This window comes from Pseudophryne corroboree, chromosome 9, assembly GCF_028390025.1.
Source record: "Pseudophryne corroboree isolate aPseCor3 chromosome 9, aPseCor3.hap2, whole genome shotgun sequence".
Classification (NCBI taxonomy): Eukaryota; Metazoa; Chordata; class Amphibia; order Anura; family Myobatrachidae; genus Pseudophryne; species Pseudophryne corroboree.
In genome coordinates, this window is record NC_086452.1 from 356,449,291 (window position 1) to 356,470,033 (window position 20,743).

The window sequence follows — 20,743 nt, forward strand, 5'->3', positions numbered from 1 at the left end:
TGTGAGTACATCTGGCTCTGGTGCTAGCCTCCTGAGCCCTTTAGCTCACCGCACGTCCCTGACTAATGGGGCCAAACTCTGATAAGCTTTGCTTCTCAGAGTTTGGTACATAAGAGTCAGATTGTAATCCACATTCATAATATGGCGACTGCAATCTGCAGTGCTAATTAACCATATGCAGGAGAGATTTCTGTGAAATCTTCTGCATTAGGCTGTTAGTACATAGCAACAACTCAGAAAATTATGTAGAAACTGCAGTTTCTACCTAATATTATCAAAAGAAAACGCTTGATAAATAACCCGTGAGTTAATTATTAAGATGTACGTGCCAATAATTTATTTAATATATTAAAAGAAAAAACAAATGCTTCAACACAATGTGTGAATCACAAAACCTTCATCTTGCAGATGTGAACTTTATAGTTTGTGGATTAATTAACCCACATCTTATAAAAGTTGGGAACATTTCACTCATCCTACTAACAAGGTGTTATTCTTGTGAAGAGAAAAAATGAAAGTAGCATTAATTAGACCCAGGTCTAAATTTCACAAGTAACACAAATTGAATTAAAAAAAAAATCACTTAGAATGTAAGTGGTATGGCTGATGGCAGACAGGTCTATGAATGAGATCCCTGTTTTCTGTATGGCAGGATGCCACTCACTTTTCAACCTTGGGTCTTACATCGCCTTGTAGTGGACGTCTAGAGTTAAATAGATTTTGGCTCTGGTACAGGCAGTGATGAAAAACACATGAGTGGTAACAAGTCTTCTTAATATCTGTCTTCAGTACTAAGATGGGATAATCTGAAGAAGCAGTTTCCTCAAGTATCATCCCCAGTGCCAACAGGATCATGTATTTTAGAATGTGCTCCTGATTACAATACCGATTCATTTTCTACTTGTACAACATAAGCTACTGGATATAACCTTCTCAGGTGGATTACAAATAAGGAGGATTTTCAAAATCTAACAAGGTACGTGCTTCCTTTTCAAGTTACTTGCATATAATATTGGGGTTAGGCTGCTAAGAATGAACTTTAGGTTGTGTGCAGATAGTGACACTTGATACTGTATGTGCATTTGAAATTGAGGAATATGAACTGTAATAAAGAGAAGTCTGAGAGAAGAAAGTCACTATCCAGTAAAGTAAGATCATTTCTGCATACATGTGTAACATTATACATCTAGGAGGAACTGACTTAGGGTAAAATATAGACTGTTCTATTCTGTACTGCTGTCATCTATCTACAGTTACATTTTCCCATAACTACATCCTGAGTACTGCTCCTGTTCTGAAGAACTGGTGCTCAGCCAAAGGTTTCCAGATGAAGATTTGCAGTAACAACATGGTTGGTGGTAGAAAAGTACTAAAACAATAGCTACTAAAAAGGTAGAAATACTTTAAGCAGTAAAAAAAGGTGTGTGTGTAGCATTAGGAGAACTGCTATTTTACCTGCCATCCACTTCTTACAGTTTAATACACCAGACAACAGGTGCTACTGATTTCACAGCACATATACTAATATGTATTCACCATACAAGCACAATGGTACAAGCAACTTTTGCACTGTGATGATGGAGAGGCAGAAACATTATGCATGCTTGTAAGGAAACTATGCCATGCATGCCATGCATGTAGGATATATAGAATTGAGGTGATCTGTGATTTACTAACTGCAAAACTGTGTACAGTAAATAAGCAGTAACCCAAACCAACCAATCAGCAAATAAAGTAAATCTATGGGTTTTTGTACATTTGCAATTTGTTAAAAATGATTTCTATTATACCTCACTTTTAGTACATGTACTATTCTTTAATTGAAACTTCCATAGGGCATGCTTCTCTGAAGTCAGATAACATACTGTCCTTGCCGATGGTTATTTGCTAACATAGGAGCAAACTCTCACACGGCAGCCACCAATCAGAAACTTTATAGATTCTCATGTCCTGGAGCAATCACTGCTGACTACCAATTGGTGCCTATGGGTTGATGGGTTCATGCAAAGTATTTAATCAGCCTATAGTGAAGTCTTCCCCTAATATGCAAACAATGACTGTTCTAATCTGTATGTAGTGAACAAAGCATCACTCAAACATGGGTACCAACATGTGTAAAAGTTAAAAAAAAAAAAAATCCTTATACCCTCTATTTAAAAGCTACAAAACACATTCTAACAAGCTAAGATGTAAGATATAAGAGAATAAAAAAGACAGTACATACTATTACAAGATGTAATTATATACCACTCTGAAACTGACAAATCTATTCTCAAAACTTCATTGACATCAAGTATAATTCCTTACATTTACAAATGTAGTTCTGCAATCATTTCCAGGAAACTTGGAAATACTACTACCTTTATCAGTAGTTTATAACATGTCACTATGCAAATGAGTCAGAGATCTAATTGTTGCTAGATTAAAATGCTCTTCTGCTGGCAGATAACACATGTCAGTATCAGATGTACATCAAAATAGTTTGTTGCTCTAACATAGCAACATGAACAGCCAAGTCAATCTCCCTGTGCCATGGGGACATGCGGCTGGAAGTTTCTGCAGCATGAGATGGTTCTGGAGTCACAGACTGCGGATGCTCTCCAGAAATGCTTAAGTTTTTAGGTAATGTTTGTCCAAAATAAAGCCTCACTAATGAGGATATATGCACACGCCTTCCAACGTTTCATGTTGCTGTTGACATTAGTGATAAATAGGGAGCCTTTATAGACTTATGCCTTGGCAGACTTTCGGTTACAAATTCATATAAAAGAGCAAGTTACCACACGGAATGGTCAACTAAATCATGCAATCTTATACAAAGGGTGAGTGTCACTAGAGCTTTAGAAGCCAGCAGAATATCACACGCGGTAGCAAGAGGACTAATAAGCGAGGGAAAGGGTACATCCAACCAACTTGCTACCGCATGTGAGTGGGGCAAGTTGCCGTTGCGATGGCATGTAACTGCCAGCAATGGCATCAGAAATAACCCCTTCGTAGCCCTATCTCACTATAGAATCATGTATTTTTGTATGCAGACCCATGTGGCTGCTAACAAATACCTGCAAATCTGGCAGTACTGTAAAGGTGTGTACACTCGGTGCGATGTGCATAGCACCCAACATTGACTATGCGATGTGGCCAGAGCCTGGCACCGATATAGTCAATGGGGTATATTCAATTAGGGTCGAAAACTGCCGTTTGTCGAAAAGACGGCAGTTTTCGACTTTTTAAGGTCGAATAGTGATTCGACCTGTTCAGTCCCATCAGTTTTTATTCCGACAAGTCGTGGAATTTTACTTGTCGAATAGTACGTGAATCGGTGGTATAGCTGCCGATTCACGTACTTTTGAGTGAAACGGGGCCAAATTCGTCAGGATTTGGCCCCGTTTCCGACCATCTCACGGACTGAGATGTGGGACCCAGAGGAGGGGGGGGGGGGGACCGCGGGGAGACGGGGGACAGCCGCAGGGCATACAGGGGAGATCAGCGCTACAGCACAGCGCTGCAGCAGGATGTCTCACAGCCGCGCCGCTCACGGCAGCGTCCACCCAGCTCCAGCAAGTGAGGTCACGCTTGCTGGAGCCAGGTGGACACTGCCGCGAGGTTGGGCGGCTGTGAGACAACCTCCTGCAGCGCTACTGTAATGCTGCTCTCCTCTGTCTGCCCGCGGCTGTCCCCGCTGGTCTCCCCGCGGCTCCCCTTCCCCCCTCCTCCTCCTCCTCCTCTGGGTCCCTCATCTCAAAGCGACTTTTAAAAACTTTAATTGAGATGAGATTGAATAAGGGTTGTCGGATCCATTCCGACAAATGCATGTCGGAATGGATCCGACCATAATTGAATATACCCCAATGTTGGGCTGCCTGCACAGTCTATTTTTTCTTGCGATGTTGATGCCGTGGGACCGCGCATCAGCATCGCAAGCTGTATACACACTCTGCGATATGCACTATATTTTCCTGGGATATGGACTTTATAGTACATATCGCAAGGAAAATCGCACAGTGTGTGAGCCACCTGTGAGAAAATCGCAGGTAATTGGCCTGACCCCCAAGAGAGGGAAAGCGGAAAACCTCTTGCTCAGGTGATGGAGATTACATAGCTTTGCTGCAATAATGTACAGCAGAAATTAATCAAATTATATTTTCAATGTTAATGATTTGCATACAGGGATATTATGGTGCTAATGTATTTATTTATTATTTATTTATTAACAGTTTCTTATATAGCGCAGCATATTCCGTTGCGCTTTACAATTAGAACAACAGTAATAGAACAAAACTGGGTAAAAACAGACAGACATAGAGGTAGGAAGGCCCTGCTCGCAAGCTTACAATCTATAGGAAAATAGGCATAGATACACAAGGATAGATGCTACCTATTGCATAATGGTCCACCAGATTGCTAGGTTCTTAATGGGTTGTATGATGATACCCCACAAAGTTATCCAAGTGTCAGGAGGGTGTGAGACTAAAGAAAGACATGATAAGTGATGTTATGAATACTCTACAGAGGATGTAATTAGATAGGGAAGCACTGAAGATTATGTGGGTGGGTCTGGAATTTGATAGGCTTGTCTGAAGAGGTGAGTTTTCAGGGAACATTTAAAGGTTTGGAGACTAGAGGAGAGTCTTACTGTGCGTGGGAGGGCATTCCACAGAGTGGGTGAAGCCCGGATAAAGTCCTGTAATTTTGAGTGTGAACAAGTAATGCGTGTGGATGAGAGACGTAGGTCTTGTGCAGAGCGGAGAGGTCGGGTAGGGAGATATTTTGAGATGAGTGAAGAGATGTATGTTGGTGCAGTTTGGTTAATGGCCTTGTATGTGAGTAAAAGTATTTTATATTTAATACGGTAGAATACCGGTAACCAATGGAGGGACTGACAGAGCGGATCTGCAGACGATGAACGCCTGGCAAGGAAGATTAGCCTCGCAGCTGCATTCAAAATGGATTGTAGTGGTGAGAGCTTATGTTTGGGAAGACCGGTCAGGAGACTATTACAATAATCAATGCGGGAGATAATGAGAGCATGGATTAGAGTTTTTGCTGTGTCTTGTGTAAGATAAGGGCGTATTTTGGATATGTTTCTTAGATGCATGTAACATGATCTTGAGACAGATTGAATGTGGGTAACAAAGGACAGTTCAGAGTCAAGAATGACACCTAGGCAGCGAGCTTGTGGGGTAGGGGTGATTGCGGAGTTCTCAACAGTGATAGATATATCAGGTTGGAAACTACTATTGGCAGGTGGAAATATAATTAATTCTGTTTTGGAAATATTAAGTTTGAGGTGGCGAGATGTCATCCAAGATGAAATGGCAGAAAGGCATTCAGTGACACGGCCCAATACAGATGGTGACAAATCAGTGGAGGATAGGTAGATTTGAGTATCATCTGCATACAGATGGTACTGAAATCCGAAAGAGTTGATTAGTTTGCCAAGAGATGTGGTATAGATAGAGAAAAGCAGAGGACCTAGGACTGAGCCTTGCGGTACTCCAACTGAGAGAGGTAGCGAAGGAGAGGTGGAATCAGAGAAACGAACACTGAAGGAGCGATTAGATAGGTAGGATGAGAACCAAGAAAGGGCTGTGTCCTGAATACCTAGGGATTGTAGTGTTTGTATGAGAAGAGAGTGGTCAACAGTGTCAAAAGCAGCAGAGAGATCAAGGAGAATAAGTAGAGAGAAATGTCCTTTAGATTTAGCAGTGACCAAATCATTCACTACCTTAGTCAGTGCTGTCTCTGTGGAGTGTTGGGCACGAAATCCTGACTGAAGTGGGTCCAGTAGGCTGTGTGAGTTAAGAAAGTGTGTGAGGCGAGTGTAGGCAAGTCTCTCCAGTAGCTTGGAGGGGCATGGGAGCTGAGAGATGGGACGGTAGTTAGAGAGAGTGTTCGGGTCAGAGTTTTGTTTTTTCAGAATGGGAGTAATCACTGCATGCTTGTATAGAGAAGGAAAGATACCAGTAGACAGGGAGAGATTACAGATTTTTGTTAAGGTTGGGATGAGCACAGTAGACAGAGCTTTACTAATTTGTGAGGGTATAGAGTCAAGGGGAGAGGTATTAGAGTAGGCAGATGAAAAGAGTGCAGATACTTCATCTTCATTTGTAGGATCAAAGGAAGAGAAGGTGTTAGAGGGTTCAGGTAGAGAAGAATCTAAGCCAGCCGTAATGGTCCCCACACTGCATGCTTGGAAATTAATTAGTATATTCACCAATATTCAAAGTTGCATGCATTTCACAATCTGTATACTGGGGTTTCACAGTTGCTATGGCATTATCAGTGTGCATCTGCACCAGCCCTATCCTTGGTGCAACATATCCGTCTGAGAACAGGCGTATTTAAGAGAACACACAACTCTGCACAACCCGCAGTTCCATGTACACATCAACACTAAACTTAATCTGCATGGAAACACCCCGTTACCACACAGTTACACCCTTTACGCTGCAAGCAGAGGCGCAGCTGAGTCGCATCACTGTAGCTGTGTGCACATGTGCTGCAGAGCGTGCCTAGTGGACAACACGGCCGCAAAGCTGACTTGCGTTCAACTCTTCCTCAGCCCCCATGTTTATGCAGATCTTCTTGCTGAACAAACATTAGAGCAGTCCCTTGTCTGAAAAATGCTTTGTTCAAATAGACAAGTCAGTGCTTAAATATCCATAACAACTTGGCAATATGGACTGTGTTCCATTGCTTTCATCTGAACCCAGCAAGCAGACTAATCCCTTTGGTTTGTTTTTCTGTGTATGAGGATAATATAGTTAGACTAGGCATTTCCTACTTCTCAGCCTGCTGATACACAGAAGCCGGAGCTCACTCCGGAAAGGTAGATTCATTGCTGTCGTCTATGTCTACAGAACAGACTACCAGTTGCAAAAACACATAGTTGAATTAGCCATCGATCAGACATAATTAGTAACTATCATAAATTAAAATATTGGCCTCCAACTGTTGGCAGGCTGCAGCGGTGTATGTCATGCTGCTGAGGAAGTGCCTGCTGCCAGAATTCTATTAGCAGCCTAAATATGATGTTACACATTATTGTTGCAATTACTAAAGCACCACCAAGTACGGACACATTATACATATTTTGGCAAATACACGACTAATCTATAGACTATCTACCAAACTTATACTAAATGAGTGATAAGCATTAGTAGTCTTAAACCATACATTAAGGGGGCAATTCAATTGTTTATGCGCGCCCAATCTCCTGTCTAAAGTGTTGGGAGATCGAGGTTGCTATTCAATTGTTTTTCATGCTGACCCTGCAGTGCCAGGTTTAGGTGTGTAAAATGGCTAAACCCGACCAAAAGTTCAGGGCGCGGCATGAAAAATGAAGTTTGGGCACCCAAACACGTAACTTTTACGCACATTTCTGCTCGCCACCTCAGGAGGCAGAGATCAGAAATGCTGGCGCTGGTAGCTGCTTGCGCCTAAACGGAGCAACAATTTTCAGTGTGTTTTTTGAGGACTTAGATCATCAGCCAACATCTGATACTGTATGGGAGCAAACGACAATTGGCCGTTTGCACCCAAATGTCAGAAAACGGTTCTTCAGTCAAGTGGATTATAGCAAACGAATTGTGCCATGCTGTATATTACCAGATTTCCCAACTAATTGGCTGGTTTGTATGTTAATCTTTACATGTGGCCAACTTTACAATCGTTACTACAGAAATTCCATCTAAAAAGGGAATCCTAAACGCAGCGGCTAATTAGCCGCGGCCGCTGATTTAATCAGCGGGGATTACCCTGTGCGTAATTTTCCTCACAGTCTCAGGAGCTGCAAGGAAAAGACTACGATACAAGGCACCCTCCAGGGTTTAGCGCATGAGGAAACCCATTCATTACGCATTTTTCCGCTGAATCAATGGGTTAATGCACATTAACCCAGTGTTTACCGCGCTGAGAAAAGGCTGTTTCATTAACTAGCTCTGAGCATGAATACCCGGGGCAAACCTGGTACCTAATTGGATTCCCGCTATGCATTAATATGAACATGCAAATATTAATGAAGTCTTGTCATCACCTTATGTAGAACCTCAGTAGACAGAAAAAATTGTAAAGTGCAACAGAATATGCTGCGCTATATAAGAAACTGTTAATAATAATATAATAGGGACTTGCTTTTTACATATCACTACATCACTTTCCTGGAACAGAAACGATTCCGGCTGCGCTTGTAACATGCAACGAACGTACAATGGGTTAAATATACCAATCACAGATTCCCTTTCTAGAACATTTGTAAGAACTGCCAAAAAGTACATTCTACTGGACAAATACTCAGTCGGAATGTGGTATGGGTCGTTGGGTCGATACAACCACTGAAGGTCGACATGCATTAGGTCGACATGGTCATTAGGTCGACATGTACTAGGTCAACAGGTCAAAAGGTCGACATGGGTTTTTGGACCTTTTTTGGTGTCTTTTTCTTTGTAAAGTTACGGGGAACCCCAATCAGTACACCGTGTCCCCTCGCATGGCTCGCTTACCATTCCCAATTGTAGTCCACGTGGATCGTAAAGTATGAAAAAGTCCAAAACATTTTTTTTTTAAATTGAAAAACTCATGTCGACCTAGTGCCCTGTCCACCTAATACATGTCGACCTTTAGTGGTCGACCTAATTTGTGTCGACCTAACGGCCGTATCCCTCGGAATGATAACAAAACACAAGACCAAAAGGTATTTAATCACTGTAACTGCCCAATAGATAACATCTATTTATATTTCTTTTAGAATTTAATTAGAGCCTGGCATTAAGTGGCACCAGTCCAGTCACTAAATGCTTGAGTAGCTTATCTCACACAGCTCTCTATTCTCAGCTATGAAAAGTGCCGTTATGCCGTTGCATTATAAACAAAACTGTAGCCAAAGCAAATAATGGTTAAAGTTTCTTATTGGACCATAAAAATAAGAAGCCAGACTACTTCTAATTTACCCTTAGGCATTCCTTCTGCTGAGTCTGAGCCTACCACCTCCAGCATCACACTATTTCATTCTATGTATGTTTAATGCTACCACAGTAAAATTAAATGGGAGTGAAGAAAAGCTGCAGCACATTAAAATGGAAAGCAGGACTGCATCATTGCACAGTATTCACGGGCAAAATGTACCCTGCTGTTTTAGCGGTGCCCTGCTAAAACAGCCTGTCAGTTGCCATGCTTCCGCCATGTGAATAGATGCATATGCGTACAACATCTATTTACATTAAGGAGAGAGATTGGGGGAAGCCCAACACCATCGTAAGTGCCAGGCACGCACCCTTTAGTGACACGACAGCTGGGCAACAACACATTAGTGAGGTGAGGGCTGGGACCCCCTCCCCCCCCCCCTCTCCCCCTCTTGGTGATGCTGACATTTGTAGTAAATTTTTCCACTTTCCTGATAATGTGGCACTATGGTAACTCAGTTGGCCACAGCATGGATTGTGGTTGATTCAGAATGTGGACACTGAAATAGAGTATTCCAGTGGGGTGATGCAGTGACATGCGGTGAGGTGATGGCTGAGGAGGCACTGGCTAGTACCAGGACCAGATTTACACACAATATATGAGCCAAAGGGTTCATGTGGGCATTATATACAGGTGCAGCAGTATAAACACCTGGTAGTTTGGTGAGTTTTATTCAGAGATGTGTGGAGAAGATAGGCATGGGAGGCACTACCTCACCCGTCATAGACTTTTTACTCCAGAGTTTTGACTATAAAAATGATTAGAATAATACAAAGTAGATATTTATAATAAGATTTTACTTACCGATAAATCTATTTCTCGCAGTCCGTAGTGGATGCTGGGGACTCCGTCAGGACCATGGGGATTAGCGGCTCCGCAGGAGACAGGGCACAAAAATAAAGCTTTAGGATCAGGTGGTGTGCACTGGCTCCTCCCCCTATGACCCTCCTCCAAGCCTCAGTTAGGATACTGTGCCCGGACGAGCGTACACAATAAGGAAGGATTTTGAATCCCGGGTAAGACTCATACCAGCCACACCAATCACACCGTACAACTTGTGATCTGAACCCAGTTAACAGTATGACAACGTAGGAGCCTCTGAACAGACGGCTCACAACAATAACAACCCGATTTCTTTGTAACAATAACTATGTACAAGTATTGCAGACAATCCGCACTTGGGATGGGCGCCCAGCATCCACTACGGACTACGAGAAATAGATTTATCGGTAAGTAAAATCTTATTTTCTCTAACGTCCTAGTGGATGCTGGGGACTCCGTCAGGACCATGGGGATTATACCAAAGCTCCCAAACGGGCGGGAGAGTGCGGATGACTCTGCAGCACCGAATGAGAGAACTCAAGGTCCTCTTTAGCCAGGGTATCAAATTTGTAGAATTTTACAAACGTGTTCTCCCCCGACCACGTAGCTGCTCGGCAGAGTTGTAATGCCGAGACCCCTCGGGCAGCCGCCCAGGATGAGCCCACCTTCCTTGTGGAATGGGCCTTGACAGATTTAGGCTGTGGCAGGCCTGCCACAGAATGTGCAAGTTGAATTGTGCTACAAATCCAACGAGCAATCGTCTGCTTAGAAGCAGGAGCACCCAGCTTGTTGGGTGCATACAGTATAAACAGCGAGTCAGATTTTCTGACTCCAGCCGTCCTTGAAATATATATTTTCAATGCCCTGACAACGTCCAGCAACTTGGAATCCTCCAAATCGCTAGTAGCCGCAGGCACCACAATAGGCTGGTTCAGGTGAAACGCTGACACCACCGTAGGCAGAAAATGAGGACGCGTCCGCAGTTCTGCCCTGTCCGAATGGAAATTCAGATATGGGCTTTTATACGATAAAGCCGCCAATTCTGACACTCTCCTGGCTGAAGCCAGGGCCAGTAGCATGGTTACTTTCCATGTAAGATATTTCAAATCCGCCGATTTGAGTGGCTCAAACCAATGGGATTTGAGAAAATCCAAAACTACATTAAGGTCCCACGGAGCCACTGGGGGCACAACCGGGGGCTGTATATGTAGTACTCCTTTTACAAAAGTCTGGACTTCAGGAACTGAAGCCAATTCTTTCTGGAAGAAAATCGACAGGGCCGAAATTTGAACCTTAATGGACCCCAACTTGAGGCCCATAGACAATCCTGTTTGCAGGAAATGTAGGAATCGACCCAATTGAAATTCCTCCGTGGGGGCCTTCCTGGCCTCACACCACGCAACATATTTTCTCCAAATGCGGTGATAATGTTGTGCAGTCACCTCCTTCCTGGCTTTTACCAGTGTAGGAATGACCTCTTCCGGAATGCCTTTTTCCCTTAGAATTCGGCGTTCAACCGCCATGCCGTCAAACGCAGCCGCGGTAAGTCTTGGAATAGACACGGTCCCTGCTGAAGCAGGTCCCGTCTTAGAGGTAGAGGCCACGGATCTTCCGTGAGCATCTCCTGAAGTTCCGGGTACCAAGTTCTTCTTGGCCAATCCGGAGCCACGAGTATCGTTCTTACTCCCCTTTGCCGTATAATTCTCAGTACTTTTGGTATGAGAGGCAGAGGAGGAAACACATACACTGACTGGAACACCCACGGCGTTACCAGAGCGTCCACAGCTATTGCCTGAGGGTCTCTTGACCTGGCGCAATACCTGTCCAGTTTTTTGTTGAGGCGAGACGCCATCATGTCCACCTTTGGTTTTTCCCAACGGTTCACAATCATGTGGAAGACTTCTGGATGAAGTCCCCACTCTCCCGGGTGTAGATCGTGTCTGCTGAGGAAGTCTGCTTCCCAGTTGTCCACTCCCGGAATGAACACTGCTGACAGTGCTATCACATGATCTTCCGCCCAGCGAAGAATCATTGCAGCTTCTGCCATTGCTCTCCTGCTTCTTGTGCCGCCCTGTCTGTTTACGTGGGCGACTGCCGTGATGTTGTCCGACTGGATCAACACCGGCTGACCCTGAAGCAGGGGTTTTGCCAGGCTTAGAGCATTGTAAATCGCTCTTAGCTCCAGTATATTTATGTGAAGAGACATCTCCAGGTTTGACCATACTCCCTGGAAGTTTCTTCCCTGTGTGACCGCTCCCCAGCCTCTCAGACTGGCATACGTGGTCACCAGGACCCAGTCCTGTATGCCGAATCTGCGGCCCTCTAACAGATGAGCACTCTGCAACCACCACAGAAGAGACACCCTTGTCCGTGGCGACAAGGTTATCCGCTGATGCATCTGCAGATGCGATCCGGACCATTTGTCCAGCAGATCCCACTGAAAAGTTCGTGCGTGGAATCTGCCGAATGGAATCGCTTCGTAAGAAGCCACCATCTTTCCCAGGACTCTTGTGCATTGATGCACAGACACTTTCCCTGGTTTTAGGAGGTTCCTGACAAGTTCGGATAACTCCTTGGCTTTCTCCTCCGGAAGAAACACCTTTTTCTGAACCGTGTCCAGAATCATTCCCAGGAACAGCAGACGTGTCGTCGGGGTCAATTGAGATTTTGGAAAATTCAGAATCCACCCGTGCTGTAGCAGCACTATTTGGGTTAGTGCTACTACGTCCCCCAGCTGTTCCCTGGACCTTGCCCTTATCAGGAGATCGTCCAAGTAAGGGATAATTAATACGCCTTTTCTTCGTAGAAGAAACATCATTTCGGCCATTACCTTGGTAAAGACCCGAGGTGCCGTGGACAATCCAAACGGCAGCGTCTGAAACTGATAATGACAGTTTTGCACCACGAACCTGAGGTACCCTTGATGTGAAGGGCAAATTGGGACATGCAGGTAAGCATCCTTGATGTCCAGGGACACCATAAAGTCCCCTTCTTCCAGATTCGCTATCACTGCTCTGAGTGACTCCATCTTGAACTTGAATTTTTGTATGTACAGGTTCAAAGATTTCAGATTTAGAACAGGTCTTACCGAGCCGTCCGGCTTCGGTACCACAAATAGTGTGGAATAATACCCCTTTCCCTGTTGTAGGAGGGGTACCTTGACTATCACCTGCTGAGAATACAGCTTGTGAATGGCTTCCAATACCGTCGCCCTGTCTGAGGGAGACGTTGGCAGAGCAGACTTTAGGAACCGGCGAGGGGGAGACTTCTCGAATTCCAACCTGTAACCCTGAGATATTATCTGCAGGATCCAGGGGTCCACCTGTGAGTGAGCCCACTGTGCGCTGAAATTCTTCTTGAGTCGACCCCCCACCGCCCCTGAGTCCGCTTGTAAAGCCCCAACGTCATGCTGAGGGCTTTGCAGAAGCCGGGGGGGGGGCTTCTGCTCCTGGGAAGAAGTTGCTTGGTGCACTCTCTTACCCTTTCCTTTGCCTCGGGGCAAATATGACTGTCCTTTCGCCCGCTTGTTCCTATAGGAACGAAAGGACTGCGGCTGAAAAGATGGTGTCTTTTTCTGTTGGGAGGGGACCTGAGGTAAAAAGGTGGATTTCCCGGCTGTTGCCGTGGCCACCAAATCCGATAGACCGACCCCAAATAATTCCTCCCCCTTATACGGCAATACTTCCATATGCCGTTTGGAATCCGCATCACCTGACCATTGTCGCGTCCATAAACTTCTTCTGGCAGATATGGACATCGCACTTACTCTCGATGCCAGAGTGCAAATATCCCTCTGTGCATCTCGCATATATAGAAATGCATCCTTTAAATGCTCTATAGTCAGTAAAATACTGTCCCTATCCAGGGTATCAATATTTTCAGTCAGGGAATCCGACCAAACCACCCCAGCACTGCACATCCATGCAGAGGCGATGGCTGGTCGCAGTATAACACCAGTATGAGTGTATATACTTTTCAGGGTAGTTTCCAGCCTCCTATCTGCTGGATCCTTGAGGGCGGCCGTTTCAGGAGACGGTAACGCCACTTGTTTTGATAAGCGTGTGAGCGCCTTATCCACCCTAGGGGGTGTTTCCCAGCGCGCCCTAACCTCTGGCGGGAAAGGATATAATGCCAATAACTTCTTTGAAATTAGCAGTTTTCTATCGGGGTTAACCCAGGCTTCATCACACACTTCATTCAATTCGTCTGATTCAGGAAAAACTACAGGTAGTTTTTTCAGACCCCACATAATACCCCTTTTTGTGGTACATGCAGTATCAGAGATATGTAAAGCCTCCTTCATTGCCGTGATCATATAACGTGTGGCCCTACTGGAAAATACGTTTGTTTCTTCACCGTCGACACTAGATTCGGTGTCCGTGTCTGTGTCTGTGTCGACCGACTGAGGTAAAGGGCGTTTTACAGCCCCTGACGGTGTCTGAGACGCCTGTACAGGTACTAACTGGTTTTCCGGCCGTCTCATGTCGTCAACTGATTTTTGTAATGTGCTGACATTATCACGTAATTCCATAAATAAAGCCATCCATTCCGGTGTCGACTCCCTAGGGGGTGACATCACCATTACCGGCAATTGCTCCGCCTCCACACCAACATCGTCCTCATACATGTCGACACACACGTACCGACACACAGCAGACACACAGGGAATGCTCTTATCGAAGACAGGACCCCACTAGCCCTTTGGGGAGACAGAGGGAGAGTTTGCCAGCACACACCCAAGCGCTATAAATATATAGGAACAACCCTATAGAAGTGTTGTCTCCCTTATAGCAGCTTAATATATATCAAAAACGCTAAAAAAAGTGCCCCCCCCTCTCTTTTTTACCCTGTTTCTGTAGTGCAGTGCAGGGGAGAGTCCTGGGAGCCTTCCTCGCAGCGGAGCTGAGCAGGAAAATGGCGCTGTGTGCTGAGGAGATAGGCCCCGCCCCCTATTTCGGCGGGCTCTTCTCCGGAGTTTGTGAGACCTGGCAGGGGTTAAATACATCCATATAGCCCCAAGGGCTATATGTGATGTATTTTTTAGCCAGAACAAGGTATTCTCATTGCTGCCCCCCTGCAGCGCCCTGCACCCTCCGTGACCGCTGGTGTGAAGTGTGTGACAACAATGGCGCACAGCTGCAGTGCTGTGCGCTACCTCATGAAGACTGAAAAGTCTTCTGCCGCCGGTTTCTGGACCTCTTCGCTTTTCGGCATCTGTAAGGGGGTCGGCGGCGCGGCTCCGGGACCGGACTCCATGGCTGGGCCTGTGTTCGATCCCTCTGGAGCTAATGGTGTCCAGTAGCCTAAGAAGCCAATCCATCCTGCACGCAGGTGAGTTCACTTCTTCTCCCCTAAGTCCCTCATTGCAGTGAGCCTGTTGCCAGCAGGACTTACTGAAAATAAAAAACCTAAAAACTTTTTCTAAGCAGCTCTTTAGGAGAGCCACCTAGATTGCACCCTGCTCGGACGGGCACAAAAACCTAACTGAGGCTTGGAGGAGGGTCATAGGGGGAGGAGCCAGTGCACACCACCTGATCCTAAAGCTTTATTTTTGTGCCCTGTCTCCTGCGGAGCCGCTAATCCCCATGGTCCTGACGGAGTCCCCAGCATCCACTAGGACGTTAGAGAAAATATATTCTTTGTATTTTCATATACTTTATATAGTCAAACTCTGGTGTATACTGAAGTATGACAGGAAAGTCTCTGCCTCACCTCACCGCACATTACTTGTGTGACGGGTGCCCTCCAGGGACTTATACTTGGTTCACTGGTATACATATTGTTCCCAAGTCTGGAGCCTTAACAATGCAAAGAACAACCTGACTCTTCAACAAGTACACAATAAATAACCACAGAAATTAAAAAATAGCTACATAACTTGACAATAAATGCCATACGATTCATCCTTGGTATCACTACAATGCCTCAACTACTCAATACTCCACCTATAGTGATCTTTCCAAACCACTTTGGTGGTTGCTGTGTGGTTTGTGTTCAGCACAACTACCAAACAACTAGAGTTCTACCATTATACCACTCTCTGTTGTTGGGGTACTGAGGATATCCTCAAAATCTCTTCCCTACCCCATCCTTCTATCTCCCCCTTTATATTAAAGTAATTTGGCAAACTTACAAACAGGCATCTTTTATCCACGTCATACACTTGGGTTCTTGATAATGTCACTACCTTCAAAACTTATTTTGCTACTCAAAATGTGATCTGTTAGCAAATTTCTGATTTACAGTCGTTTTCAATGCCCATTGCACTGGGTATTTTTGTAGGCTTAAATAAAATTATTAGTGAGGTACATTCAGTGCACGGAGACATGGGGGCAGTCCAGCAGCTGACATAGGGCTGGGGATGCCCCCAGCGTGACCAGAAAAGGGGGCGTGACAAGCAGTCACTACCCCAATACATCATACTGCAGGGTACGTGGTCTATTAGAACACGTGAGAAGGCTGGATGTAGGAAATAAGGTAGTTGTTAGGTATGCTACATGAACCTGTATTCAAAGTGAGGATGAACGTACAGTATCAGAGTCACTGAGGACTCGAAGAAAAAACACCAGGAGCAGAGGTGGCATGGAAATTCTAAAAGGAAAGAGTGCCCTGTCTGTGAGAACTTACACACTAAGTGGAGGGGTGAACAGCCAATTTATTTAATAGCATTCATTTATATAGAGTCAGCATATTCTGTGGCTCTTTACAATCGCCGGGATCCCGACGGGCGGTATGTTAAACGCATACCCTTTACAATTGGGAACAAACACAGTAATAAAATGAGACTATTAACAGACACACAACAAAGTAAGAGGACTCTTTTACCAAGCTTACAGTCTCTAGGAAAAATATACGTTTGAATACTGCATATAGGTTTAGTCAGATTGTAGAGGTAAAATGTGTTTAGTGAGTGTATCAATCCCTCTAAAAAAGTAAAGTTGTCCATAGCAACCAATTAGCTTCTAACTCATTTTATAAAAGATGCTGGATAAATGATTGCTGGAAGCCTATTTGGCTGTTATACGAACGTCTCTACTTTTTTTCTCTAGATGGTTTGACACGTCTCCGCCAGTCAGACAGCACTGTCATCCTGGGACTCAGAGGGTTCTTTGAGTATAGAAAGTGGAAAACTTTTGGTTTGTGAGAATAGTATTGAGGGAAAGTAAATGGGTAAAGTAGAATAGAGGTGAACAGAGCATAACAGTTGTAACCAAATAATACCGCTTTCAGATCGCTAATGACGGGTCGCACACGGGAATTGGAAATGGATCCTTCCCGGTATTGGACCCTGTGAACTGGCTTCCCGACCCGGCATATTGCCAAGTCGGGTTGCATCGGGGGCAGGGACTGCGGCATTATCGGGGGTGGCACTAGGAGATGAGATCATCTCTGCGCCGCCCTCTCCCTATGCTGTGAATGGGTACTAGTTCGCATCGACCCGGGAAACCCGTTCACACTGCACCTGACCCGGTAATAGCCCGGGAATAACCCTTCTTTATTCCCCGGTTGAAATACCGGGTCAGGCAACCTGGAAATTCGGGAATGACCTTTTCACACCGCACAGCGATCTGCGTCGACCTGACAATATACCGAGTCAATACCGGGTTATTTGTGCGGTGTGAAAGGGGTATCAAACAGCCATGTGAGGTTGAGTGGGTGGTTCAGTAACTAAATAAAGTTGCCTGAGGAGCTGACTATGTAGGGAACACTTATACCCCTTTTCCAATAGCTCTAAAAACATGGGTAAATGCACGGGGGCGCGCATTTACCCGTGTTTTTTGCTAGTGGAAATGGCTCCCTCAGGAAAAACCCGGATCAAGTGACCCGGGAATCCTACCCGGGTAGCTACCTGGGTAGGACACTGGAATGATCTGGGTAAAGTTGTAATGTAAACGGAAGCTGAGTCGATGCGACGCGGCTCCCGTTTACACTGTATGGAAGGGCGGCGCTGGAAGATCATGTGATCTCCCAGCGCCACCCCTGCCGCGTCACCAGCAGCGTCACCAATCCGGCAATATGCCGGGATGGTGACTGCTGATGGGAAAGGGGCCGACGCGGGTCGCAGCCGGGTAGCACCCGTGTCAGGCTCCCGGCTGCGACCCGCATCGTCAGATGGAAAAGGGGTATTAAAGGTTTAAAGGTTAATGGGAATTCTTCTCTTTTTCTGCGAGAGATCAGAGTTGGGACATTTTTTGTCACAAGTACCGAGGTGTATGTAGGTGCAGTTTTGTTGGTTGTCTTGTAGGTTAGTAGAATTTTTTACACTGGATTCAGTAAAATACAGGTAACTAACTGGGATCACCAGAGCGGAGCAGCAGTTGAATGAAGAAACTCAGTATACCCCTTTTTCAAAATAGATAGTGTGGGGAGGGGGGGGGGGGTAGCTGGAGAGGGGAATAAAGAGGAAAGAGATAGTGCACAAGGTAATAAGTACATGAATCAAATTGTTATTTCTTGTAAGATTTATTTCAGTTGAAAGGGGAAGGGTTTATTTTTGTGATCTCAACAGAAATAGGAAGGTTACTTCTGTTGACTGTTCTTATTATTACAGGTCGGGTATCTGTTATCTGGATACCCGTTAACCGAAATATTCAGAAACCCTGAATATTTCGGCCCTGTAGTGACGTCATGATGTCACTGGAGTCCGCAGCCAATCACAGACAGGTGGGGAGTGACTTTGCAGTCAATACCTTACAGTCACTTCTTCAAGACCCACTGTCAACTTGCCAGACCCGCCGCGGACCCCCGGGACCTGTCCGGATAACAAGTGTTATGTTATCCAGAAAAATCCCATATCTAGAACGCTTCTGGTCCCAAGCATTCCGGATATGGGATACTTGACCTGTATTATTATTATTGGTTTGTTTTTGACAGATTGCGTTTTTGGTGGCAAGATGACATTCAAAATAAAATGTCAAAAAAAACTTTCAATAACACAGGCCGACAAAACAGGTGAGCAATCTGGACAAGTAAATATGGGCCCCATCTACTTATAGATGGTACTGAACTCCGAAGGAATTTAGTTGCTTTCCAAGAGGAGCGGCATACAGTAGATAGAGAAGAGTAGACCTAGGAGTTATGAGCTTATCCAACTCTGTAGCTCAGGCATTCCCAACCACGGTCCTCAAGGCACACCAACAGTGCAGGTTTTAGTGATATCCAGGCTTGTGCACAGGTGACTTAATTAGTAGCTCAGTTATTTTGATTTAACCATCTGTGCTGCAGCCTGGATATCACTAAAACCTGCACTGTTGGTGTGCCTTGAGGACCGTGGTTGGGAATACCTGCTGTAGCTCATGGCTCAGGGAAGTGGACAGGAAGTGGTCCAAAACGAATTCTAAAATAGCAATTTGATCTGTTCGATGAGAATCAGGATAGGATCTATGGAATGTGTTTGTATGAGAGGATAGTGGTTAATAGTCATACTGTAATAGAGAGGTCTAGAAGAATTAGTAGTAGGTTTAGAAGTCAGTGCAGTCTGTGTGTGGGAATGAAAGCCTGACTGAAAAGGGTCCAATAGGCTGTGTGAGAAAAGAGAGTGTGCGAGTGTAGGCAAGTCTCTCAAGAGCTCAGAGGAGTAAGGGAGTTGAAAGGATGGATGGTCATTTGAGAAAAAGTTTGGTCAGAATTGAGCTTCTGATTTTTTCAAGTGTATGAATAATAAGTAAAAGATACCAGCAGAGAGATGTTACTGGTTTCTGTTAAACCTGGAACTCAGGGGCAGATTTATTAAGCCTGGTGAAGTGATAAAGTGGAAGGAGATAAAGTACCAGCCAATCAGCTCATAACTGTCATTTTTCAAACCCAGCTTGTGACATGGTAGTTAGGAGCTGATTGGCTGGTACTTTATGACCGTGTAATTTATCACTTCGCCAGGCTTAATAAATCTGCCCCTAAGTCTGCTGACTGTCTTGTGCCAAATATAGTCATTCTATATTTTACTGTGCACATCTATGAGCGCAGTGAACACAATACTACTACAAGAATGCAGTTTGATTCAAGTGGATAAAATGCCTATATAACAAGTATTACCTCTATGGAGAAGTATGTTTTCTCCATATTCAACTTCTTACAATCCTTTGCAAAGTATAGATTCCTAGTCAGCCTTCTGACCCTCTGATTTCAATCTCATTTATTTAAGCCTCTGGGATAAAGTTACTGACTGTTTTTGCACCATTTTTCTATTAATAACATTGCCATTTTACATTTCTGCCTACAACATGCAGAGAAATGGTGGCTTGCAAAAGCTTGTGCTTTGTAAATTTACCCCTCAATCTCCAAAATGTAATCCTTTGATCACCTCCAGCATTGTACACCTATTGTGCGATTAACACTGCATCAGCTCCACTAGCATGGAAATGGAAGTGTATGGAGTTTATTGATACAATAAGTCTAGTTTTTAAAATTAAGCGCACTCATGACACAATGAAAACCACAAGTATAAAACATTGTTAACAGTAATTATGCTTTAGCACGTTTGGGTCACTAACCCTGGAACTGGAAGTCACTGGCTGGGCTACTGCAATTACTGTATGGGCCTAATTCAAACCTGATTGTAATGTGCTAAATTTAGTACATCTACGATCAGTTACACAGACATGCGGGGGGACACCCAGCACATGGCTAGTCTGCGCCGCATGTCGGGTTCTGCCCCCCTCCCCCCCGCACAGGTACAAAAGCATCACACGACTGCAATGCTTTATGCTTTTGTACCTGAAGAGTAGCTCCCTACCAGCGCAGCTCCTGCACGCTGGCAGGGATCTACTCGTCGCCTCCTGGATCGCAGTGGCTGTGTGTGACATCGCACAGCCACGGCCCGCCCCCCACACGGTCCGGGCACGCCTGCGTTGCCTGGACCGAACCCCAAAAATGGTGTCCCAACACCGCCGGCCCACCCCCTCCTACCCAGCGAACACCTCTGCCTGTCAATCAGGCAGAGGCGATCGCTGGGCTGAGATGG

General features: G+C 45.0%; 2 protein-coding genes across 5 annotated transcripts in view; one reads left to right on the forward strand and one right to left on the reverse strand.

The window, feature by feature from the left end:
• The window catches only part of CENPP (centromere protein P), a 748,246-nt gene that overhangs the window by 317,513 nt on the left and 409,990 nt on the right, over nt 1-20,743 (reverse strand). The gene's annotated exons all lie outside the window — the stretch shown is intronic.
• The window catches only part of ASPN (asporin), an 86,033-nt gene continuing 66,018 nt past the window's right edge, over nt 729-20,743 (forward strand). Inside the window, exon 1 of the mRNA XM_063940708.1 lies at nt 729-976. The gene's annotated coding sequence lies outside the window, so the exon portion shown is untranslated. The remainder of the gene's footprint in view (nt 977-20,743) is intronic.